Raw genomic sequence first — 26,665 nt, 5'->3', positions numbered from 1 at the left:
AGACAAAAATACAGCCCTGCGTCTAAAAATACTTCTTAGTTGTTATCCAAAAATGCATTTATTCTTGGATTCATAAAAATGCAGGCCATGTGAAATATGTGGGGGCATGCTCTCTCATGACCAAAGAAAGAGAAGAAAAAGTTAAACTTTGAAAGTTGCTTCTTGAAAGGAAAGGGAGAAGGTGAAGATGGTAAGACTTTGGGGTTCCACCTGGAAGCAGAACTAGGAAAGCTTGGCCTCAGGGTAAAGAGTGCTCCCGAGGACCAGGCTACCCCCCACCCCCACTGCTTCTGAAGGAAGACTCTGAGCAAATGTGGACTAGGCACCCCAATCCACTACTTTGAGGGGCCTAGTAAAGCTATATGGAAGGACTTATCCTGAACCCCAAATCTTTGCACTGTTCTGTGTGGTGTTTCTCAAAACACCTACGTTTGGGAGCTAGCTTTTTTTTCTAATCCATGATGAACCCATTTTTTTTTTATCATATAACAATAAATTACTAAACAAAAACTAAAAATATATAAAGTAAGTCCCCTTTTTATTACAAGATTCAAGACAAAATTAATTTCAAAATTATAAAATTGGAAGAAAAGAATTACTATAAAAATTTCTCAATACAAAGTCTCAATATCTGCACCTACTTCCACATGATCAGTGACTGTATTTGGCAGCCCACTCTAACTAGTGCTGGTGCAGCAGAGAGTGTGATCTGAGAGGTTTGCAGAGCTGCCCCATGCCTGCTAACAGAACACCTTGCACATTACCTGACTGTTCTGAGCCTCTGCTCTCTCATCTGCAAAATGGGATTGTACCTTTTTATCAGGAAGGATAGAGGTCAGGTGCCTGCCTGGAAGCTAGGTATTCAGTATATTCTACTGAGAACCAACATTTCCGTTACCATCTCTATTAGTTTCCTAATGCTGCTAAAATAAATTACCACAATTTTTGTACAATTTTTGTGTTAAGAGACTTAACACAAATGTATTTAATATGTATCTGTAGATACTACTCTGTGTTGTGTCTGTGTGTGTGTGTGTGTGTTTAAAGATTTATTTATTTATTTATACAAGCACTGGGTATAGTCAGAAGCGTGGGAGGGTGAGAGGATTCACCAGAGACAGAGTGGGGAGCAGAACAGGCAGGCTGATGAAATACACTGCTGAGGGGAGCAGAGGGCGAGACAGGAGAGGTCTGTTGCGCCATGTGGGACCCTCGCCAGTGGCCGGGGATCGAACGGGCACTGCAGAGGCTGCGGGCAGCCTCGCAGCCCAGCGCTCAACTGCTGCGCCACCAGGGGAGGCCCTACTCTGTGTTGTGTTAACAAACAATTTAATGGAAATTATAACAATGATTATGTCAGAAAAACATGGAAAATTGTTAAAACCATCAAAACCCCATGGTATGAGGCTCAGGAATTTATATTTTGTATGTTTTATATTTTATACATACACCCACACACACATACATGTCATACACATAATAATCCCTTTCCACATTACAATCTGAGAATCAGCATTACAGTTTCCCAATGTGCTTTGTCAAAAGAATCTTAGATGCCTACAGTCCAGGTGCCTACCTCCAGACCTTCAGAATTCAGACTCTTCAGGGCAGGGACCTGGGAATCAGCCTATAAACCATATCCCCTCCTCCTCCCCCAGCTCATACACCAGTGATTCTTATGATCAAGCAAGTTTGGAAACACAAGTGTAATATGTAGTGGAAAGAAATAACCAGTGGCCTGGGAATCAGGAAGTTTAGCTTCTCTTCTACTTTAGTAAACTCTCAGAACTTGGAAGAAATCCATGATTATAACATTCAAAGAGTGGTTCTTGAATGAGATGACTTCTGTCTCCCAGGAGACATTTGGCATCGCTGAAGACACTTTTTTTTTTTTTTTAATTGTTATGACTGTGGAGTGAGGGGGAAAAGGGAGATGTGCTGCTGGCATCTAGTGGGCCATACCAGGGATGTGCCAAGCATCCTACAAGGCACAGGATAGCCCTCACAAGAAGGAATTAACCAGCTCAAAATGTCAAGAGTGCCAAGGTTGAGAAAACCTGTATTTAAGTGATTTATTAGAAAGTCCCAGAATAAACTATAGTGAAGAAGGAAAAGAGGAGAGATGAGAATGGAAGGCTGAACAAGGGTGAGGACTCAGGCCAAGGCACATGGGGAATCTCTGGAGAATGTGTGGGGCTCACCTCAGAGCTATTATGACCATGGACAAGGGGGCTGGAATATTTATACCCCTACTTCCATTCTAGTTCTCTGTGTGCAGGCAAACTAAGCTCTGGTGCCAGTTTGAGGCCTGCCCTCAGCCAAAGACCCAGATGCAAGTTGTTGGAAGTGAAAGAACCCAGAAAGTCTGGGAGATGATAAGGGTGAAGGATCCTGGGATTATTGAGAGGGCCTGTATACTACAGAAGTGGTTTCCAATCTTCTTTTTCACTAAAAACATTTACTAGAAACAAAATTCTTCTTGGAAGTTCAATATATACTCTTGATAAGCACAGAGTTGCACTGATCAAATTCCTCCTCCCAACTCCAGTCTCCATAGACTTAGAGCTTCTTGGAAGCTAGTAGGGCTAGTAGGGCTGCCATAACAAAGAACCACAAACTGGATGACTTTAATAACAGAAACATGATCTCTCACAGTTATGGAGGCTACAAACCTCGAATCAAGGTGTCTACAAGAAATGCTCTCTCCAAAAACTCTAAACAGGAGAACCTTCCTTGCCTCTTCCTAGCTTCTGATGTTGCCAGTAATCCTTGGTACTCCTTGGTTTGTAAATGGTCATTTTCTCCCCATGTGTTAACATTATCTTCACTTTGTACACGTCTGTGCCCAAATTTCCTCTTCTCATAAGGAAGTCAGCTATATTGGTTTAAAGCCCACCCAAATCACCTCATTCTGAAGTAGTGAGTGTTAACACATTAACATATGAATTGGGGAGGGCACAGTTCATCTCATAATAGATCCAATTCCTAAAGTCTTTTATATCACTAAGTTTAAGTGTCTAGTGTCTGCTAATATATTCATATTAAGTGGTTAAGTCATCCTTCAGTGGTATTTTTGAAGTATTTTGTGTGTTAAGATTAAGTTGCTTGAACACTACCCTCAAGAGTAATCACCCTTAATGGACCCCAGGAGCACCTCAAATAGCTACTTCATTCACATCCAGTCTAGCTCAAGAGTCACTTATGTAGACTAAGAGGAGCCAGGCATTATTCATGAGCACTAATAATGCCACAGACCAGGAGACAAGAGTCTCTGCATGACCATTATCCCAAGGGATCTTGAACCCACCCAGGCTGATAGTCACATTTGTCAGAAGAGAAAACTGTAGCTCAGAGTGTGACTTGCCCAGAGCCACAGGACTCAGTCTTTTACCTCATTAGCCAATATTGTGCTTTTGTTCATAAAACCAGCTTACCTGGTCTCTTCCTGCCTTCCAGCTATAAAGAGTGAAATTTTTGGCCAATGAGTAGGGATAGATGATATGATAATACTTTTACCTTAATTAAATCTCCCTTTGAAATAAAAGTAATTTAAATCTTTATGATTTGGTCAGAGAAATTTAATTTGAAAGCACATGAATTGGCAGAGTGGGCTTACCATGAGCCAAGCATTCTCCTAGGGGGGTTACATGTATAATTTGTTTCATCTTCACAAGAGTCAATGGAGTAGATATATTTTATTTTTTTTTCATGTTTTATCATGTTTTATTCAATTCCCAAGATAATAGTCATTTATCAATATTGACATCTTTCTGTTATCACAATATATAAAGATTTGTATAATATTCCATTATTCCATCTCATTTATTTAGCCAGTCTTGTGTTCATAAATAAGTTGAACCCTTTTATATTTTTTTTCACTCTTCTAAACAGCTTTGTAATGTACATCCTCAGAGATATCATGAGTTTAGACCCAGACCACTACAACAAAGCAAATATTGAGTAGATCCTAGGAATGATGTCTCCATTGAAATTCATTCAGTCATTAATGTCTCTAGGTCTTAAGGTCTCTAGTAAGTAGCCATGGGTAAAAAAGACAGTTTTGAGCTGGTTTACCTGCATGGATCCCTGTTTTTACTTCATTTTGGGGTCTGGGTTTATCTTACGCTATTATTTGCTCAGTTTTGCATTGAATTCCTTTAAAAATACTTTGTGATTTGTCTCAACATTGAGAGCTGTCCATCCATTCTCATCCACTATGTATGTTGTCATAAGTGGAAATCCTAGTAATCTTTATTTCCTCTTTATTAATTTTTCTTTATATTTTGGCAACCATTTTGATATTAAGGAATGTCATGCAGCTATAAAATGGGGCTTTCTAGGAGTAGATATATTTTAGAGATGAGAAATTAGAGACACAGAGATGGTCCAATTTACCAGAAGAGAATTCATTCCTGCCGGCATTTCTGGGACTCCCCGCTAATAATAACAATAGCGATAGCAATCTGCCTTTTTTTTAAAACATGCTTTACATATAGTTTTTTCTCTAGCCTCACAATAACTTAGATGTAAGTATTTCTATCTTCTTTTCTTTGTTTTTTACAGTAAGATAGGGCTAATTTATTAGTGAAGAAAAAGTATTTTTTAAATTTAGTGTATTCACAGCGATAGTATATTCACAGCTATAGTATATTCACTACTATAGTGGTATTATATAGCAATGCCCGAAGCCTTCATGTATACCCCTTGCTCACTGGCTCACACAGAACAACTTCCACTCTCTCTCCTTTTCATAGATGAGTAAACTGAGACTGGAATTCAAGTGACATGGCCACAGTCCCGCAACTATTGATAATAGGTGGGAGACCTGACAGGTCTACACAGATTCTTGGTTTCATTTTCAGATCCTCCCATAAGCTGCCCTGACAGCTTTCAGTTAGACCCTCAGGGCTATGGGTGCTATTTCTAAGTCCCAAATACCTCTAGGAATTCCTTTCATAGAGTTATAAAATTCCAAGAAATGGGTGTTGTGAGTACGACTTCAAACATTTTCCAAGTACATGTGAGTCATCATTAATTTTCTAGACTATTTTTCATACAACTTAGTGTCATTCTATTTGGACATTAATAACCTGAAGTATCAAATGAGCATCTAAGTAAAACCAACCCATTACTTGTTTTTTTTTTCAGTTTATATCTCCATTATTTAGATGCTTTTCAATTTCTTTCAGGAATAATCTATAATTTTTAGCATATAGGTTAAAATCTTCTGTCAGATTTACCCTTAAGTATTTCAGAGTTTTTGATGCTTTTGTAAATTTTATTTTTATGTTTACTTTAAAAAATTCATTTTCTAACTGTTCATTGCCTTTGAATAGAATACAAGTGATTTTTTATATACTTGGTACATTTTAATATACATATGCTAGAAATGATAATATGCCAGTTGCCATAGTTTCAGTATGTAAAATAATAATAAACAGAACTGTTTCTAATAGGCATTCAATACATGCTATTTAAGTGTGTCTATACTCTTTATTTTATTTATTTTATCATCCCCCAGCTGAAAACCCACAAAGACATAAAACCTTCAGTCTTACAGCCACGTGGAACTAAATACTCCATGTCATGAAAATGAACACAGAAACATCTTCTGCTCGAGCCTCCGGAAAGGAATATAGTCCACAAACACCTTGATTTTAGTCCAGTGAGACCCATACTGAAATTCTGGCCTCCAAACTTTATGATAATCAATTTGTATTGTTTTAAGGCACTGGTGTAGAAATTTGTTATGAGAGTCATAGAAAATTAATACGTGGATATACATATGGGTCTATGTTTTTCTTAGCTGATCTTAAGAGATTTGTGAATGGGATCTTTATTCAACTATCTACTTTAAAAATCATTCCACTCAGCATTTATTTGGCTTTACTCAGAGCTTCACATAAGGTCAGGTTTGTTTTCTGCTCTCAAGAAACAGTTAATTTGGTAGAGAAGCAAGTATTTATATAATTATGATATAAGCAGTATCTATCACCTGCTATTACAAAGAAGAGAGGGAGGGAGGAACTCAGCCAGGGAAGAAGGAAGCGAGGGAGATAAGGAGGAAACAAATAAACAGATATAATGACAAAACAGAACAAGAAAGTCATCTTTAAACTAATATCTAATGTTGAAAAGATGATAGAAACAACAAAGGCTGTACTGAGGGTTAAGGATGAATAAGACCATTCACTCTTTTTAAAAACCCACTCAAAGGTGGTACATCTATCCAGTGTCATATTATTCAGCTATTAAAAAAAAAAAAGGAGGAGGGTCTCCCCTGGTGGCGCAGCGGTTGAGCGCTGGGCTGCGAAGCTGCCTGCAGCCTCTGCAGTGCTGGTTCCATCCCCAGCTGCTGGCAAGGATCCCACATGGTGCACAGACCTTTCCTGCCGCACCCACCGCTCCCCTCAGCAGTGTATTTCGTCAGTCTGCCTGTTCTGCTCCCTGCTCTGGCTCTGGTGAAGTCTCTCACCCTCCCGTGCTTCTGACTGTACCCAGTGCTTGTATAAATAAATCTTTAAAAAAAAGCTGAAAAAAAAAAAGAAGGAAACCCTGACACATGCTTTAGCATGGGTAAATCTTGAACATGTAATGCTAAGTGCGATGAGTCAATCACAAAAGTATAGATATTGTATGAGTCCACTTCCATGAGGCACCTAGAGCTGTCAAGTTCATACAGACAAAAAGTAGAAAGGTGGTTTCCAGGGACTGGAGGGAGGAGGGGTGGATAGTTATTATTTCATGACTACAGAATTTCAGTTTGGAAAGATGATCAAGTTCTAGAGATGAGGACACCACAAGGTGAATGCTCAGCATTAGTGTTATTGAAAATACACTTAGAAATGTTCAAATGGTTAAATTTACATTATGTAGATGTTACCACAATTTTTTAAGCTTTGTACTTAAACAAAAGAACTCACCAGATTTTACATGATTGAGCCTCTCATTATGAGTTCAGAAAGCAAGATTCAAAGCTGCTGGATTCTGAAATGGGCTGCATCTTTCCTGTTATGGCAGTCATAGAAAATTAATACAGATGATACAAGATGAATTTAAGAGGGAGACACTGAAGAAGGTGTTCTCCTTCTTGGGCAGTTTCTGTTTGAAAGGAAATGGAGCCGGAGGGGATTCTGCTCTATGACCACCGTCCAATGTGAGGACTAGGGTCAGTGGACTGCACCTTCCCCTGATGCCCAAGGCCAGCCTTCCTCAGTCACAACATTCACATGTCAGATGTTGGCTTCTCGTGTCTCTCTCTAGAGGAGCCTCACTGCAGGTGTTATTTCATGTCAGCCCCTCATCCTGAAGTCCAGTCTTTGGCCCCTCTGGTGACTCTTTAAATTGACTACATAGTAAACTTCGTATTCCCTGTGAGAGACTATTTCAGATGCTGATTAAAGTTTTCCTCCTCCTATGTTTTGGATTTAAGTGGGTCTTTATAGGAAATTTTCATTAGAATTTTATGAAAACAACAACACAGAACTATTAATACTATATTTTGGTTGATTCTCTTTAAAACAAAAAAGTAAAACTTAAAAAAAAAATTGCTTGGTAACTTTCAGAAAGCAGACTTTCCTTAGTAAAGGAGGAATTAAGGTGCGGTATAGATATGCAAAATTACCCCCACCTGCAGCGGATAAGTGACTGTGCTCTGGATGCTCAGAGGTGGAGTGGGTCAAGGGAAACTGTTCTAGAAAACAGTCTTAAAAGCAACCCAACCCCCATTCTATGTACAGCATCTTCTTAAACACCAACGGAGACCCTCCTTCCTGAAGCAGATTTCAAGCTCAGCCTCCTAAGTCACATAGCTGAAATTCAAATTGTGCCTAAAACTTTTGTGTAACAAAGCTGAAATATTTTTTTAAGTTTTGCTGAACAAAGAATCATTGCTTAAGCAATAAATTTGAAAAAACAAACATATATTAACCTGGATAATTCTAGACTGCTCATGATATAGCAAATGGAATTATATAGGATATAATATATCAGGATCCCTTTCCATTTATTATTGATAATAATGATTCTAACTTCATATATACGTATACACATATATTTAACATAATTGCATGTATAAAGTATGTTTGTGTACAAATTATATATACATATATTTCATATGCATATACAATAAAATATACATAAAATTTCACATCTTCTTCTGACACTCATGGAAAATGAACCTACTGTAGGATCATGTACTGGTTTGTGATATCTGTTTATCTTATCTACCTAGCAGCCTCTCATACCAGGAAAATATTCGGATGTGCTCTGCTTGGGCCATCATGGCAGATGATATGCTCATCACTATGATAGCCACACCACTATATTCATCCCATTCCGCATGTTCCCCTTACAGTGTGACTGGCAACCTCCTACAGTGTGGGTCAGGGGTCAGCAGGTGGTGGGTGTGTCTTGTGTTTCTTCCCCTTGAATCTGAATGGGGACTGTGATGGCCCAACCAATAGAATTTCATAGAAATGATGATATGTAACTCTTGAGGCTAGGACTTCAAAAGTAAACACTTTATTCCTGGCACACACTCTACTGCTGTCAAACTCTTATGAGGACAGTTTAGGGAGACTCCAACCTGAGCTTCAATGAAAGGTGCAGATTCCACCATTCATTCCTACCTAGGAAAGTGGTCTCCTTCCCTCCCACAGGATTGGACTGGAATTCCCCAGAGATGAAGATGGAGCCCTGGGCAGTCTGTGTATTGCCTGGTCGGTGAGGACAGTGAGCTTTCATAAGACCTGAGGAGAATTACTTTATCCCCTCCCTCTCCTTCCCTTGCCTCCTGTAGGGTGAACCTTGAGAAGAGAGTTCTAATGTCCCATATTCCACTAGGGTGGACAAGGAGGCACATCTGGAGCCTGAAGCAGATACATATTAGACAGAAATGCAGCCTTATAGCCAACTTTCCAGGATGTTTCTTAGGAGACACTGGAAGAAAGTCCTCAGCTGGCCAACTATGCTCTAACCAGGTTGAGGTGGAGGGAGCATGGAAACTCCAGAGCATTAACTGGAAAAGCATTGCATTTCAACCTGGTGCTTCATTTTAATTTCATCTGACTGAAAAGGGGCCAAGTGGGAAATAGACCATTTTGTATTTCCCTCTGAGTACGGCCAGTGAAACCATGGACTTGGAATAACTGTGGGGGCAGTGGGCGTGTTGCAGTTCAGCAAGAACAGTTTGCACAGCTGCAAATGGGAGTTTTCTGTGAGCTTGCTCCAGTCTGAGCTGGAGGGAGGTGAGGATTTGACGTCAGCGGTGCCTCTGAGCGTGGAGGCCAGGACCCACACCCTCTCCCAGTACTCACAGAGCCCCCCACCCCAGCCTGGCTTGTCCCTTCCAAAAGTGGAGTCCCTGAAAGGTGCCAGAGTTCTGCCTATGAGGGAGAGAGAAGAGAGGGCAGGATGGGGCCGGGAGAGGAGACACGCTCTGTCACGTTGCTGAGCCGGCTTTGAGGGAACTGAACAGATTTTGTGGTGGCTGGAGTTTTGGCATCAAACCTTTATTTCCATCTTGTACTGCTTTGAGCTGATTTAGAAAGTTTCTCTTTCTTAAATAGCAATGTATTTTAGATGTGCAAAATCTGGTTACTATATTCTCTTGGCCTATTTACTTCCAACCAATTTTGAAAACTGACTTTGTTTTAATTATGCCAGCTTTTAGGCACCCAAAATGTCCAGTTTTTCCCAAATCCACATCTTGAGAAGCAAAGATTATTAGTCCCAAAACATCTTCTTTGGGGTGGAGATTTTCATATGGAGAAGCTTGTGAGTTTATGGGGTAACATAGTTCTATCTTGGCAGAGGGCACAGTGACAGGGAGGAGGTTATTCCCACAGAATCATATTAGCAATATGAGCATACATTGATCATCCTGGTCTCTTGGCTTCCAGCTCATCCCTTTTCTGTTATGGTTCTGCCACTAAGACTAGTTATTGTGTCTAATCTTAGCAAGTCCTCTAACCTGCCAGGCACTCGATTTCTTCATTTATAAAGTGAATATAAAAATGTCTCCCACCCTAAGTTGTTACAAATATCAAATGATATTATGGCTGTGTAAGTGCTTAAAGAATAAAAATCGGTTGGTGAATGTTTAGGAACAGACATTGTGAGAGAGAATAAAAAAAAGCCAAGAGTTTGAAAACCTCTTACCAAATAAGTGCTTATTTGTGGAGAAATGGAAGACCACTCAGACCTGTCACAGTGGAACAAAGGAAAGATGCTGGGGGTGCGGGGGGAGAACATTGCTTTTTTAATGGCTTTTCCACTATGGAACTCAAAGATCAAGGGTTAGAATACCCTGTTCCCGCCTTCTCCAATCTAATCCATCCCTGCGTTCAGGCCCACAGCAACTTTCATCAGTGAAGTCAGGATGCTAGACTGGAAAAAAGCTTCAGAATCATTTTATATATAGGTTAGCTGAGATTTGCCTGTATTGCTCATTTGCTCACTCCAGATCTAAGTGGCTACCCCAAGCAATTGTTACCTGGTCCCAACTTGCTTGTCATTTCCTTCTGAAGTCCCATGCTCCAGGCAAACAAAAATGCAGACTATTGCTTGAAAATTCCACACTATTTCAGGACCAAGAAAGGGAGGAGGGCCTCCCTGGTGGCACAGCGGGTTGAGTACCGCGCTGTGAAGCTGTCCGCAGCCTCTGCAGCACAGGTTCGATTCCCGGCCAGCCAGGGAGATTCCCACATGGCGCGGCAGACCTCTCCTGCCTTGCCCGCTGCTCCCCTCAGCAGTGTCTTTGGTCTATCTGACCTGTGCTGCTCCCTGCTCTGTCTCCGGTGAATCCTCTCACCCTCCCACACCTCTGGCTTGTACCCCAGTTCTTGTATAAATAAATAAATCTTTAAAAAAAAAAAGAAAAAAGAAAGAGGGGAAAGGAAATTGAAGTGGAGGAACAGCATGACAATAGTACGGAGGGGGATGACACAAATATGTCCATATGAAGTCTGGGGAGTGCACTGGAGAAGCTGGACTTGGAAAGATGGGCATGATTTAGACAGCTGGGGAGGAAGGTAAGGGCAGATGGACATAGAAAATTAGAGCGGGGAAAGAGCTCAGAGTTTATTTGGTCTAGTGGTTCTTAACCTCTATTCTAAGACTGTTGGAAATTGTAGGAAGTACCCCCCTCAACCCTAGGGCACAGTGAAAGGATAAGGGAAACCCCAGTATCTGAGAATTTGAACTTTGTATTGGTTACTCCCAAAATGGCTTATTTCTTTAAGCTGCTCTACTTAACAAGATTGCACATGAAGAAATGACTTTGAACTAAAGACAAATAAGTGACCAAAGTTACAGAATCAAAGTGTCTCAACTGGGAAGGACCTTTGAAAATGATTGGAGACATTTTAGTGAAACAGGGAAATTTCACACGCTATCTCAACTATTCTTACCCAGTAGTTCCTCTTTTGAAGTGCCCCTTTCACAAATTTTCTTTTTCTTTAATTTCCAATGTTAAATTAATTAAAGAAGGAGGCCTTTAGATTGAGGTGGCTTCATGCTAAGGTGAAGAAAACCATAAGCATACCAAAATCTAAACCTGTAAATGCTTCAAAGTTAGGAACTGCTAAGGATGACCAATCAATCACAGCCAACTAACTAGGCTTTAAGCTTTAGCCAATTAATTATTTGCTTTCTTCGTTTCGTGTTTCTCTGTATAAATTATTCCCCTGGCTCCTTTCAGAGGACTCCTAGCCACTTGCAGTTTGGTACTGCCCAAATGGAATAGATTTTGTTCAAATAAATTCTTAATTTTTTTAATGTACCTCAGTTTATCTTTTAACTCAGATCAGTGTTCAAATATAGTGCTAAACTCCCTCCACCAAAACACCATTATCCTGTACCATAGTTGGCTGATTCCCTTCCCCTCTCTGTTAGGCTCCCCCAGCCTCCCCATCTGGTAGCTTCAGTTCTACAATCAGATCTCCATGATTTGTTTTAGTTTTTACTTTCTGTTCCTATGTTTAGTTTCTCTATCTTACTCATGAATGACATTATCTGGTATTTGTCTTTCTCCTTCTGATTTTCTTCATTTAACATAACCACTCCTACCCCCACTTTCCATCCATGTTGTTGCAAATGGTAAGATTTCATCTCTTATAGCTGAGTAGTATTCCACTGTGTATATATATTCCACGTCTTCTTAATCCACTAATCTCCTCACCATTTAGATTATTCCCATAACTTGGCTATTGTAAATAATGCTGCAATGAACATAGGAGTGCATATATCCTTTCAACATAGTGTTTTTGCTTCCTTGGGATAGATACCTAGGAGTGGGATTGCTGGGTCATAAGGTAAGAACTATTTTTAATATTTTCAGAAACCTCCATACTGTTAGCCCAAGGACTGGGCCAGTGTACGTCCACCAATGTTGCAAAGAGTGCCCCTGGGGAAGGAGGAGGGGTGAGGGAAAGGGACAGAACATTGGCACAGGAGGTTGGTGGTGGGTGAGTGAATCATGTGCACATATGGAGGAGTAAAAATGTAACCCCCAAGTTATATAGATATGTAAATGACTGACTAATTTTAAAATATAAAATAGAAAGAAATCCAAAGGAAGGGAACCATATTGTATATTTTTTTTATCATTTATTTCTTATTTTATTATTATTTTTTTAATCTTAAATTTTATTTTTATATTCCCCCATACAATTGCAAACGCCCCATTCTGACCCCAATCCTTCCCCTCCCGCCCCCCACCCCCCAAAAAGTGTCTCTGGTTCATAGTTTTTTGTTGATTTTGATTTTCACTTTCTTATATTCATTTTCCTGGTCCCTTATTTAAGTTTTCTAGATTCCTGCTATGAGCATATTGTATATTTTAAAAGAAAATAAATTATTTGCACAACTATCCACTCAGTTTTATTTGTAAAAAGCTGGGCATTTGCTGAATTTACTAATTATTCTAATCCCAACATCCACCAGGACCCAGTGGAGACTGTTGTTAGTAGTGAAAATGGAAGAGGTTAACCCAGTGTTGGAATTTCTCACATCATCAATAGCATCAACCACAGCATCACCTTCCAGCTGTATCACATCCTGTCCGCCGAAGAGTCTGCATGCAATGAAACCACTAACCATAACCTTTAACAGTTAGCCCTTTCTAAAACTACATGAGGTAAGGGTATAACAGCCTGACCTTCAACCAGCTGACACAGAGATGTGTGTTCAAAAACATCATTGGGAAAACATTGCGAAATGAGCAGCAGAGGGAGAAAGGCTATGGCAACCTAGCTCGCCATCACTGTGGGCATGCTAGGCCCACTGGCAGAAAATACAAAGAGTGCCAGGCAGTTGGCCAGAATTCAACATTGGGGCCAGTAATTCACATTTAATTTGAGGGCCCAGAGCTAAAAGTCAACCAGTGATACCACAAAACCAACAGCCCAGCAGAAATGCTGCCCTACTTTTTCTTTTCTTACTTTAGTGTCCCTTTTGGAGTCATAGCTGAGCCCGTCAGGAGAAGGTGGTGGATGTCTCAGATTTAGAGCCAGGTCCTGAGAACCACCACAGGTGGGAGCATGAAGTGAGTCTGGAGCAGAGTTTCAGAGAGAAGTGACATTGGGTCAGTTCCTCCTGCTTGTTCCTAGTGCACTTGCAAGACGGGATGCACCTGGGCTCAGGCTGAAAAGGCGATGTTCCTACAACTGTCAGAAAGAGAACTGTGGTAGAATGTGCGAGGGCTGCCCACTTGGCCGCTCCATCTGTGAATCTCTATTTCCGTGACATCCTGAAGAGTAGAAGGTGCACTCAACTAGCAGCTACCTTTCCTTTCTCAGCCTTGGAATTCCTTCCTTCTCTCAGGCCCGCTTCATCTGAGTCGAGCAATGAGTATCCAAGTGATATGTGTCACATTCCTATTGACTTTTTCAAATGTGGCTGCTATTGCCAAACTTGGTTGACTATATCCTATTCAGGCAAGTTGGCTCAGAACTAGAAGTCTGTTATTGAGGTATGGAATGCTAGCTTCTCAAAGGTCAAACTTCTGAAATCTCAATGGCTTAAGAGAGTAAGGGCTTGTTTTATGCTTATGTAAGGTCTCTTATGGGCTGGGAAGTCTTCCTCTATCTTGCAACTTTGCCATGTATTTCACCTCCTTTTCAAGGTGTCCTTGGCAGGGCATATGAAGGATGGGAGCAGCACTCACCTGAACTCATTAACCTGGGAGAGGCACATACTCTGCTTCTACTCACATTCCAGTGCTATATGGTCACATGATTCTAACCAAAATGCAAAGGAGGCTAGGAAGTGTTAGAGGAACACATGGAATAATTGCTGTACACCCTTTGTCTCTGGCACGCTCATAATATTGGAAATGTTCCACGCAGTTTCAAAAGGAAAGACAAAGTCATAGAAAGGGTCTTTGAGTGACACAGGGTTCCAGAGCCATTTCTATAACTAATCAGCTGGGGAAACCCATAGATCAGTACCCTCACCTGTAGAAGATTGAGTGGTGTTGCATGAACCCCCAATGTCCTTTCCAGGTCAAAAAGACAATTCTATGAGACGACTTATGACAATGGCACAGGGATGATCTTTAAGCATCTCACCAAGGATGCTACACCTAGAAAGCCCCTGATGCAGAAAGCAGCAGTAGCTTCCACCCTCCTTGACTCTGTCACTCCTGGAACCATTTAGGAGGCCATCAGTTCTTGAATGCCCATGCTTTTAGAGGTTCATTAGAAAATCATAGAGAAACTCAATTCTGCTAAAGATCAGCTACAAATTTCTACTCTTATTTTTAAAACATCTGCAGGGACAACTGTTTCTTGTAATTTCCTTGTCCATACATCATACATACATCCCCTCCCAATGAGCACACAGAGAGCATCTGCTAAGGGACAAGTCACTCTATTTTCAAATAACATTCAAAATTGTAGGGACTAAAATGGGGTTATCCTACCTCACCTCTAAGGTTCCTTTCAGCCATAATTATGCCTCTTGGGCCTCCCCGGTTGAGCACTGGGTTGCGAAGCTGCCCGCAGCCTCTGCAGCGCCAGTTCAATCCCCAGCCTCCGGCGAGGGTCCCACATGGCGCGCAGACCTCTCCTGCCACCCGCTGTTCCCCTCAGCAGTGTGTTTCGTCAGTCTGCCTGCTCTGCTCTCCACTCTGACTCTGGTGAATTCTCTCACCCTCCCATGCTTCTGACTATACCCAGTGCTTGTATAAATAAATAAATAAATCTTTTTAAAAAATTATGCCTCTCATGAGAGTTAGTAGAATGTATAAGTTAAGAGCACAGACAGTGAGCCAGATGTCCCAAGTTCAAATTGCAGCTCTAGTATCATTGCTGTTTGGGTGCCCTGGGAAGTTAACTATGAGTCAGGTTTTAGAGTATGGGAGATTTATCAGGGAGTGCTTCTAGGATCAACTGCTATGGGAGGAAAAGGAAATAAGCAGGACTGGGCAAAAGGAGAAGTTGAGTTTCAAAGTAGTCTCAGTAACATCAACCCCTCAGGATTCTGAAGCTGAGCTAGACCTTCAGAATTATCCTAGATGTAATGAGAGGGCTGAGCCTTTGTACCCCTGTGTCAATCAGTCATGGGATGTGGACTGCTCAGGGAAATGAACAGGCCCTGAGTTCGTTAATTCTCTTTGTTCAAGGCCACTCCCAAAGAAGGCTGCTGGGAAGGGCTGTTTGCAGTCACACTCTGAGAAGCTGGAGGTGTAAGTCCTTTATTCCTAAAATCAACCTCTGTGTGTGTGTGTGTGTGTGTAGCATGTCACAACATCTCCATAAGCAATTCCTAGTTGCCTGACCTTGAGCACATCTTTAAATGTTTCAAATGAGAAAACTGAGGGGCTATATTAGTAGCTCCTTCATAGGATGTTTGTGATAAGTAAACCAGTTAATTCATGTCAAGCCTTTATTGAGTGCTTACTATATACCTGGCACTATTCAAAGCAATGGTTATTATGCGCCTCTCCTAAGCACCACAGAACATAAATGTTTACATTGAGGGATTGACTGGAATGCCATAATCTTATGGAGGCCAGAAAAGAGGGAGATGCTCCTTCTGAAATTTTCTATGGCCCAACCTGTTGTGACTCCTCAGAGGCCCTGACTCCCAGCCAAAATGACTGCAGGACTTTACATCAGTTCACATTCATTCCTAATGTCACAACCATAAAAATATCTAGGAAGAAACAGCCCTGTTTTACCTAAAATGTCATTTTGAATCTTCTGTATGGAATTAACCCTGATTTCTCAATATGACAGGGGAAATGTCCTATCTCTTATAAGGAGAGGCAATTAAGAGTCCTATTTTCTGAACTTATCCCCCCAACTCTCTGTCCTTCAAGGCACAAGAAAATGGAAGTCAGATCTACTAGAGGGACCCCCCAGACCCTATTCCTGTAGGGCTAGAAGATGAACTGCTCAGGGAGGGGTTGAGTCCAGATGTGGACCTAGCCAGCATCTGCACTTGGTATGGGCCAATTACTTAGGAATAAAATTCTGATGCATGAAGAAAATCTAAGGCAAGAGAATATGGGGTCTGTAGGAAAGAGAAGGTAAAGGGTTTGCTTCTAATGCCACTTGTTGAAGCAGGACTGTTAACTAGAAAGTTAATGGGCACTTGCCCTGTGACAGCTTGGATGCCAACTCCAGGATCTTCCCCATAGCTCTGTGAAGTAGCCTCCCCACTGCTCCTTAACATCTGATGGTAAAAAATTTTAAAAATTAAAAATTAAAAAATAAAAAACATCTGATGGTGATGCCTGTTTCTGATCAACTTGCTCTAGAGAGACTGGGGTGCCAGTCCTGCTGTGGATTACCCTGCTAGCTGCCTGCATCTGAGATGATGCTGTCATTCTAAAAGTCACCCAGCTTTTCTCATCCACCACCTATTTTACCATCAGGGCAGTTCAGATGGACATTTATTCTATATGGAAACCTCAAATTATTTTCCCTTCTTCTAACCAATAAAGCTTATTTCTCCCCTGCCCCAACCCAACCACTATTTTCCCCTCCCGGCCTCCAAACCATCCCGCCCCTGCCCTCACCCTGATCAGCTGCCAGTGTTGATTCCAACGCCCTACAAGTCGCCACAGAAGTAGACCAGTTGTTTTCAATTACATTCCAAAGCACAGGCGAGCACTTCAGAAAGCAGCTTCCCAGTTTTCAATTGACCGTGGCAATAGCAGCCTCAGAGAAGAAAACTCTTTCCAGGAAGAATGTGAACCTTGCTTACTCAGAAGGAGAAATTTGAGGTTCCTTTTTCTGCACATCCCCAAACCCCCCACACACACGATTACTAGGGGTTTTCCTGTGCTCATAGGAGGGGTTGCTCAGCAAAACATTCTATCTAGAAGCATCTCCACCGGGGTGGGATGGGGAGACCACAGATAGATTTCTGGCTTTCAGAGCTAGGAGAAAACCCAAGAAAAGCAGGAGCAATGGCCAGGTTCTTTCACTACTAGGAAAGCCTTGCGAAATGCTTTCCATTTGCAAAACTAAGCTACTCCTTCATCTGTAACAGGAAAAGAACCCTGGAGCCGCCTATAGAGTTATGGGAGGATGAAATGAGAAGACAGACGAATGGATGGAAGGAGGAGTTTGTACTGGTACAACTTGAGAAAGTGAGTTTCCAAGTGTGCCTCAGCCGCCAGCCAGATATCTGCCTGTGTTGGGCAGATGGGCACCTTCCCTGTGTTTCTCCACATTGTTTTCCACCCTCTCCAGCCTGCTCTCTGTCTGGGAGGTTACTCCCTCTGGACTGAATCAAAAGCAACATGGTTTTCTGGTCTCTGACTAGATTCAGTTGACAGCAACCACTGGCAGGAGATCTGAAGAAGCGGGCAGGGAGAGATAGCTTATTTCCCCCTCGCTCTCTTCCTCCCACTCTCTAAGGTTGGCTGCCCCTATTTACTGAAGGTCACGGCCACACTTTCCACCTCCAAGAACCCCTCCTTCCTTTCACCCTTTCTGCCTGAGGGGTAGTGATGGCTCCTGGTACCTCCGGCCCTGGGGATAGTGTGTTGTTTGTTATCCCCCCAGACTCTCCCCACATCCGGTAGACTCTGAGACTAAATGTTTCTGCATCACCCAGTTTGGGTGTGTCATCTGGGGCCCTGAAGCATCTATACTACATTCACTTTTATGTTGTTTTAGGAATACCCCCAGAGCCCCTCAATACAGAATCAAAGCAGACCATGATATTGGAGAGTAGTTTACTTTTCCCATTTCACATTGAAAACTGAGACCCAGAGAAGCAAATCATTTATCTGGTCTACTGCCTTCAGCCATTATCTGAGGGACCTTGGCAGTCATTGGAGATGGGGGGCATGGGGAAGCTGGAGAGTTACAAGGTAAGCCCCACCAGAGCAGTCACCCTCATTATCTGCTTAATGAGTGAACACCTGGCCAGGAAGACTACATCGATAGGTAGGGCTAAAAGTGTCTTTCTCTTGAAAATTGAGCCCGGTGACTCCTGATTGCAGTCAGAGGATGTAACATGAGAATGAAGGAGACGTTCAGACCATCTTAGATGCTCTGGCTGGTTAAAACCATGAAGAAAATGAAACTAAGAGCCTTGACACAGAAGCCCACTCATTGTAAGGAGACAGAGCAGACCACAGAAAGCATCTTCATGATCTTTCTATTTGGTCTCTTGTCTTAGTTTCTAATTATGTCTGAGATCCTATAATGCTGGCTTTATTTTCTGACACTGGGTTCTAAGAGATTCCCCCTCTCTTTGTATTAACGAATTCCCTTTTCCTGTGCTAGATTGAGAATTGAAGAAATAAATAGAGGAAAATGGACAAATCTTCCTTCTTCTGAAATTACAGAATAATTCCAAATAATATATGGAGATATGCCCTCTCCAGGAGATGGAATTTAATTCCCTTCTCTCTCAGTGTGGGCTGGAAACTCCTAAGAAGTCGAATTTGACAGGGGAAAAAAATATCAGCTTCACAGTCAAGAAAACTGGCAGACTCCCCTTTAACTGATCAAGGTCACCCTCATCAGTAAGAAGCTGGGAGGATATCAAGAAGCCCCTGAGACTTGTCCTCTAAAGAAAAAAGGTGCTTCACCTCCGTGGTATTTGTCCTTCAAACCCAAACTCTGGTCAAGTAAGGAAGAAATATCTGTTGAATTTGAAATGTATGTAACAAAATAACTGACCAGTTCTCTGTAAAACAAGGAAAGACTTTGAGAAACTGCCATCGATGGGAGGAGACTAAGGAGACATGGCAACTGAAAGCAACATGGTGACTTGATTTGGGTCTTGGGAGAGAAAAATGGGTAACAGTGGGAAAGCTGATGAAATCCAAATAAAGTAGTTGGCTTAGATAATAGTGTGAGGCCAATGGCTGCTGCTTAGTTATGTTAACTGCACCATATTTATATAAGGTGTCAGCATTAAATCTATATGAGGGGGCTCTGTCTGCACTAGCTCTGCAACTTTTTTGTAAATCTAGAAGTATTTTTAAAATAAGCAGAGACTATTAAGAAAGTCACCTAATCTCTGGTAGCACTGGCGAGCCAGTCATGGTGGCCCCAGAGCCAGGACTGTTGCCACAGTCACGCTACAGAACTGAACCCACAAAGACTCCCTGCTCCCTGCTGGCCACAGACATGGCAGCTTCACCACTAGTAGCACAACTGGACACTCTGCTCTGTCATCGCTGCTTCTATAACAGGATGTCATTCTGCCACCAGCACCTGTCACCAGAATGGAGTCTGGACAAACTCTGTTTTCCCCTCATTGTTGCCTATGTTTGCACATTAGCTGCATGGAGGTTAGGACATGAATGCTGGCATTTCAACTTCTGCCCTTGGATGAGGGCTCCACTTCAGAAAGAAGATTTCCTAGATTGAGGAAAGGGGCCAGAAAGGATAAGTGTCCACTGATTGAGCTCATCCCACTGGTGTGATCACACAGGCCCTTTGGAGAAAGTACAATGTAGATAGGGCATTATTGTGGTGAAACCAAATTTGGAATAAAATTCAGCAGCACCCAGCAGAGGTGTGATTCTGATGCATGGAGAGGCAGCATTCTCGCATAAACATTGTGTTGAACAAGCAATACCTAGAGTGCAAGCAGAACACAGCTCCAGTTTTGGCTCCCGCTACCCCTTTCAATCTACTCTGTGGCTATGCCTCCCACTTTCCACCAGGGGCAGGGGAAATCCTCCAGAATTTCTACTCATAGGCACCATTTCATTAAATTTCATTAAAATGTCCAAACTTATGCAATAGTCAAGATTTCAAATTTGGTTTTAAGTTGAGGCCTATGGTTTAGGCCTCAACTCAAAGAAGAAAAGGGTCTTTCTTCCCTCATATATGTCCTTCTGCTGACTAATCAAGGCTTCAACCCCTGTAATGTTGAAATGCAGTTAAGAGTTAGTAGGAGATCAAGGGAGGAAAAAAAATTTCCATGTTTATAAGCCCAACATTTCTCCCTTGCATCAGCATAAAGAAGTTGTAGGACATTTATTCAATGGAGCACTACTCAGCTATTTAAAAAGGTGGAATGGTGCCTTCTGGGAAAAAAATGGATGGATCTTGAGGTGATTATGCTAAGTGAAGCAAGTAAGAAGTGAAAGATAGTCGCCAGATGTTTTTATTCTTTTGTGGAATATAAATAACCAAAGAAAACAATTTGGCAAAACACAGCAAAAACAATTCTGTGAAAAATATACAGGTTACCAGAGAGAATGAGTGGGGAGAGGACAGGAAATCAGCACTGGAACTTTGGTGGAGGGTGAGTGAAGTGGAGGTGTGAAGTTGCATCCCCCAAATAATTAGTTATATAAATGACTGACAAATTATTAAATGAGGGGACAAATATTTCCGCTACTCCTGTGGACTCAAACATCAAATGTCCAATCCATTCTATTTCTGTCCCACCATAAAAACTCCCTCGATAAAAAGTATCTGATGTCCATTCAATACTCATTCTTCTGTTTGAGGCCCTGCCTCCAAATTAGGATGGATAAAAAATAAAGAACAAATACTAACAAGTATTGGTGAAGATGTGGAAAATCTTCACACACTGCTGGGAGAAATATAACATGTGGTGGCCACTTTGGAAAAGTTGCCATATGTCTCAGCAGCTCCACTTTTACTGTGTATCTAAGAGAAATCAAGAGAGAGCATGCAAAAACAGGTAACACAAGCAGCATTTTTTTCATAATAGCTAAAAATGTGAAAACAACTCAAAGGTTTATCAAGTGATGCACAGATAAGTGTGGTCTATGTATACAATGAAACATTATCTGGGCATTAACAGGAGGTGACACGCTACAACACGAACCACCTTGAAAACAGTATGCTGAGTTACAGGAGTCAGTCACCAAGGACCATAGATATTGTATGATTCTAACTACAGCAAATGTCCAGAATGGGCAAATCCATAGACAGAAAGTAGCTAAGTAGTTGCTTCGGACCGGGGAGCTTAAGGATTAAAGGAGAGTGACTACTCATGGATACAGGGTTCATTTTGAGGTGATGAAAATGTTGCAAAGGTGCTTGTGGTGGTGCCTGACCAGCTGTGTGAAGATACTAAAAGCTACTGAATTGCCTACTTTCAGTGAATTGTGTGATATATAAATAATATCTCAATACAGTTAGATATTATTGAAAAAGGAATGGCTGCTAATATAGTTTTTGCAAAGACCTTAACAGAGCTGAAATGGAAGGCAGATCATCATTTCTAAACTATCACAGAGAGCAGTCAATCTTGGACTTGCTAAAAGTTATGGCTAAACAGGTTATTGTTTCTGGGACCCAACACAACCAGCAGAGAAACTGCAGAGAAGAGGAAGATTCCAACTAGAAGTGGGGTTTGGTAAAATCCTGGATTCTCAACATGGTTCCAAACCGGAGCCTGTGCCTGAGTCCATCCTCTGCACAAAGGATCCTGGCTCCCAGCTGCAGGCGGCACTGTCAACATACCTGAGCTGCAGCAGGTGAAGTTTCCTACAGGAGGCAAGTCACCAGACTTCCTGTGTGCCCAGGGTCATGCGAGAGTCACAGTGTCTGTACATGCCCAGGCAGCGTCCCAGGGCACACGATGCAAGGAGACTGCAGACTCTTGTATCAGCCTGGATTTTCTCAAAAGCAAAGTCTCCAGTGAGTGGGAGCAAGGATGAGGGTCAGAGATAACAAACAAGGAAGGAAGAGGGTCCATGCACAATTTAGTGTGCTCAATTTTCAGCTTGCTCTAAGAAGCCGTACAGAATGCATTTTTGGACTATTCACTGTGGGATGAAAACAGGAAGTATTTAATCATCAGCTCCACTTTCCCACCGGACAAGGGCTATTCCATGGGGAGTTAACTCTCCCTACTTCGGGGCTGTGTGAGCACAAGTTCCCACAGACATGCCGTGGAGACCGGCACCCCAGGGTAGGACACTGCATCATTCAGAGCTATAAACACACTTGGAAATGGTAGTCACAGCCATAGTTAGAGACAGAAAATATTGTAAGTTGAGAGAATTTGAAATAATGTTTTGCAGGTATTTGATGCAACTATCAAATAAATTCATTGACTAAATGAAGTCTCAGAACCAGCTACAGGATTTACAGGACCCCATAAAATGGAAACTAAAAACTGAGGTCCTCATTCAAAACTTACCAGAATTTCAAGACAGTGACATTTTACTCAAAGTCACATTGCTTGGAAGTGGACAGCCAGGATCCAAAAGAACTAAAGTCCATGCTTCAACCACCCAGCTGTGTCACGAGGTCTGGGAACATATGAATGGGTCACCCCAAGGAATAGGCGATGCAAGGCAGGGCTGAGAAATGTGGAGGATGATAGGCCACTGAGTTCCCCGATTCTTGCTTCTTCACTGGGGAAGCAGTGCTCACCTATGAGGGCTTCAAATGAAAGCATGAAGCCCCTTCTGAACCTCTGTTTCTCTTTGTCCTCCTTTTGCTGTTCCTGCTCTGTCCTGGCAGGCCTTGTATGGTTCTGGAAGAGCCTACTAGAGGAATCAGACCAACAGGTTCCCCTTAGGACATCTTGGAAGTTCAGCCCAGGAGCAATATGTAGTATCTCTTCTACAATAGGTGCCTAATAAGTGGAAAGCACTGCTGGAAGGAAACTTCTCCAGGTCTCTGTGAAGCACAGAGTATCTGCCAAGGCCTCTGGAGCTGGAAAATGTTAGACCATCCACTTGCAGCTTACTCCAGACAATATGTAAGGTTTCTTAAGCAAAAATCAGCTACTCTTCTGATCCCAACCTCTGGTCTACACTTATGAATTCCCCCAGTCATTTGTTAAGAGACAGTGAATTCATTATGACAAAGAGCTAACACCATGTGCAGCTATAGCTCCACAAAGGGAACGAAAGATTTCAGACTGATCTTCAATTTCCAGAACTTCCATTTTCAAGACAAAACAAGATTTTACCAATGCTTTTTATGTTTTGCTTGAGCCAGCACCAAATGGTAGGCATTGTTTCCTTCTAATTGAACCTGTCTGCAAATCAGTAGTATATTCTGAGCCTCTATAAGAAAACTTTCCAAGCTCTACATTAATTACTTGATTAACCACCAAAGCTCAACATCTGGATCTCACACTGATGATCTTGCTCTCGCAGGCAAGAGCAGTGTATGCCTCATTCCAATATGGATACCAATTTTATTTCTCTGGAGTTGCAGAATTAAGAGAAGAGGAATTAAGAGGAGGAATCAGACTTACTTGTTTGGCTAGTCTGCTCACCCTAGCTCCAGAGATCTTCTGCTTAAAGCAAGGAACAGGCCTATGGGCCACTGAGCCAAGTAGGTCTGGCTTTTCCACAAAGGACAGGCAGTCTCAATGCCCAGCTGGCAAGGGAGAGCAAAACCCACTGACCAGATGCAAAGATGCTCCGTAGCCTTCCCCTCTGCATGCAGGCCCTGCACACATTGCCATTCTGTTCCTTCTGAGTGGCTGGCTTAGAATAGACCTAGAAACAATTCTGAATTGCACAGTATAGTGATCTAGCCAACCTTGAGCTAAAACTCCTACTTCCTAAAGGGATTAAATGCAAAACATTTGAAAAGCTCTATATATAATCCAGACATCCAGGAGGCAGGAGAGAATCGTTTCTGGAGGAATAGAGACTTTTCCTTCAGCAAGAGTTGTCCATAGCATCAGATCCTAGAATCTAAGCTATGGGTAGCTGCCTCTGGGCCCATCTATGTTATGCCTCCCTTGTTCAGTAGACTTGAAATCTGTTCACACAAAGAGCAGTTAAAATTGGATTAGGAGAGAAAAGCAACCCAGAAGGAGAGAAAAGGGAGAGGGCGAGAGAAAGAATTTTATCTACATAGAACACACATCAGAAGCCTCAGACTTTTGGGGAATCCTTGACCTCATCTTTACTTTTGTGAATACCCTACCACAATTTTTCTCCTGATGTATCCCACCTGTAAATACAAGAATGTCTATTCCCCAGACAAGGAATATGAAGAAATGAGTCCACCCAGTAGTTTATTTTGGTTTTTAATATATCATCTTTAAAAAATGTTCATGTTTACCATTAGCCAGTTTCAAACTACTGTGGAATTTCCACCCTTTTGCTTCACATTTCCTTCTGTTTTTAGAATAATGTTTTTGCCTACATTTGCTAATGGGTTTATTAATCTTTTCATGGGTCTACAAGAAAATTGTTCATTGTGGCTTAAACCAGAGTTTCTCACTTTGGCACTATTGACATTTTTCTTTCTTTCTTTTTTTTTTTTTTTTAAAGATTTATTTATACAAGCACTGGGTACAGTCAGAAGCGTGCGAGGGTGAGAGAATTCACCAGAGCCAGAGTGGGGACCAGAACATGCAGACTGATGAAATACACTGCTGAGGGGAGCAGCGGGCATGGTAGGAGACCTCTGTGTGCCATGTAGGCCCCTCGCTGGCGGCCAGGGATCGAACCTGCGCTGCAGAGGCTGCAGGCAGCTTTGCAGCCCAGGGCTTAACCGCTGTGCCACCAGGGGAGGCCTATTATTGACATTTTTCCTTTTAGTTGGAGCTGTCATGGATGTTGTTGAATATTTGGCAACATCCTTTGTCTATAGTCACTGGATACCAGTAGCACCAGTTGAGAAACTCAAAAATATCTCCAGACATTGTCAAACATCCTGGGGCAGTGTGGGGTGCGGCAGTGGGGGCAGGCAGAAAGACTCTGCTGTGCATCCTAGTAACACTGACTGCTGGCTTTAAGAAAATCATTAAAATAAGAAAAGGAGACTTGAAAGATCAAAAGCTGTTTCCCAAATAGTTCAATACTCGAAAAGTATGTTAATTGACCCTATTCATTGCCTATCTAATTGCCTGCCATTCCCCCATCCTTCCCTCATTATATGGTGGGCAGATCCATTGATCTCTGACCTGGCAGAATCCCCTCCCAGCCTCAGGAGAAATAGTCATCAAGAGAATTCTTTTTCCCTTTGCCAGTGATTGGTCAAGGGATAAGGATCATGTTACTGGGCTCTAGAAAATGAAATGTAAAAGGGGATAAATGTTTGGGAAAGGATTCCTCTTATAATATTAAAGAAGTAAGAATAACAAAAATGAGATCCTCTCTAAGACAAAAAAAATCTTTATGCTGTAACTCTGTGCCTGACTAGGATTTCTGCCTTTGAATGTGACTGTATTTTTGGAAGCTTCAACGTCATCTTACAGTCACAAGGAACTGAACAAAAGGGTGAAATGCCAACAACGTGAGGAACAAAAGAACAAAAGAGCTTCAGTCCTGGATGACTGAACTGCTGAACCATCATTGGAATGTCCACCTTCAGGTTGCTTGTCGGTTGAAATAATTCAACACTTTCATTGCTTAGCTAACCAAATGGTTGGTAAATTGTAATCTGTGAGTTAATCTAGGAACTAAGAAATGTTTTCACATTTTTAAATTTTTTTTTTAAAAATCTGTGACAGAGCTCATATGTGACCCACAAAGCCTAAAGTATTTACTATGTGACCGCACACCAAAAAGTTTGCCAATCCACAACTTAAACCACTCAGAGTAGATGTCTTGTGATTTCCAACTCAAAGCATTCCTAACTAATACAAGTACTGAGATCTGCATTTTATAAATACAGACACTGAATCTTGAGTCTGCCAGTGGTAGGCTCAACTAGACAAGTCAAATACATATTTGCCATTATTTCAAGTCATGTAAAGTAAGCCAAATTGAGTCTCACAAAAGCATTTAGCAAACTTTTCTATTCCTTAAGCCTTCATGTTATATTTGCACCATTGGCTTGATTTTACAAGTCAGAAAGACAAAGCCTCTTGATGAAACACATGTGTTCAGCAACTATCTTCAAAGGGGGGCAGACTGTCCCACTATCTGGAGCACCAGGGTATTTCCTGCATTAGGAAGTCGAACTCACAGACGCCAAGAAGGAAAAGACATTACATAAAAACACTAGAAACAAACTCACTGATTTGATGAATTACCTTTTCAACTTGCTGAAACAGTTCCTGTACTTCCTGCTGACTCACTCAGAGTAAATCCTCAATAAAAAGCATGCAAAGCCTTCTTCCTCCACTGACTGTGCTCCCAACCACTATTGCCAGCACCCTGGCAAGGACTTTAAATTTAGACCAGATCTTATGCACACTGAGAGGGTCACGTCCAGAAGAGTACACGTAAAGCTCTTTTGAAGTGCCCATAAGATACATTTTGTACAAAAGTTTCACTAAA

The sequence above is a fragment of the Talpa occidentalis genome, unplaced genomic scaffold (assembly GCF_014898055.3).
Source record: "Talpa occidentalis isolate TD23 unplaced genomic scaffold, MPIMG_talOcc4v2.1 talOcc4.6, whole genome shotgun sequence".
Taxonomy (NCBI): Eukaryota; Metazoa; Chordata; class Mammalia; order Eulipotyphla; family Talpidae; genus Talpa; species Talpa occidentalis.
This window is presented reverse-complemented; position numbering follows the sequence as displayed.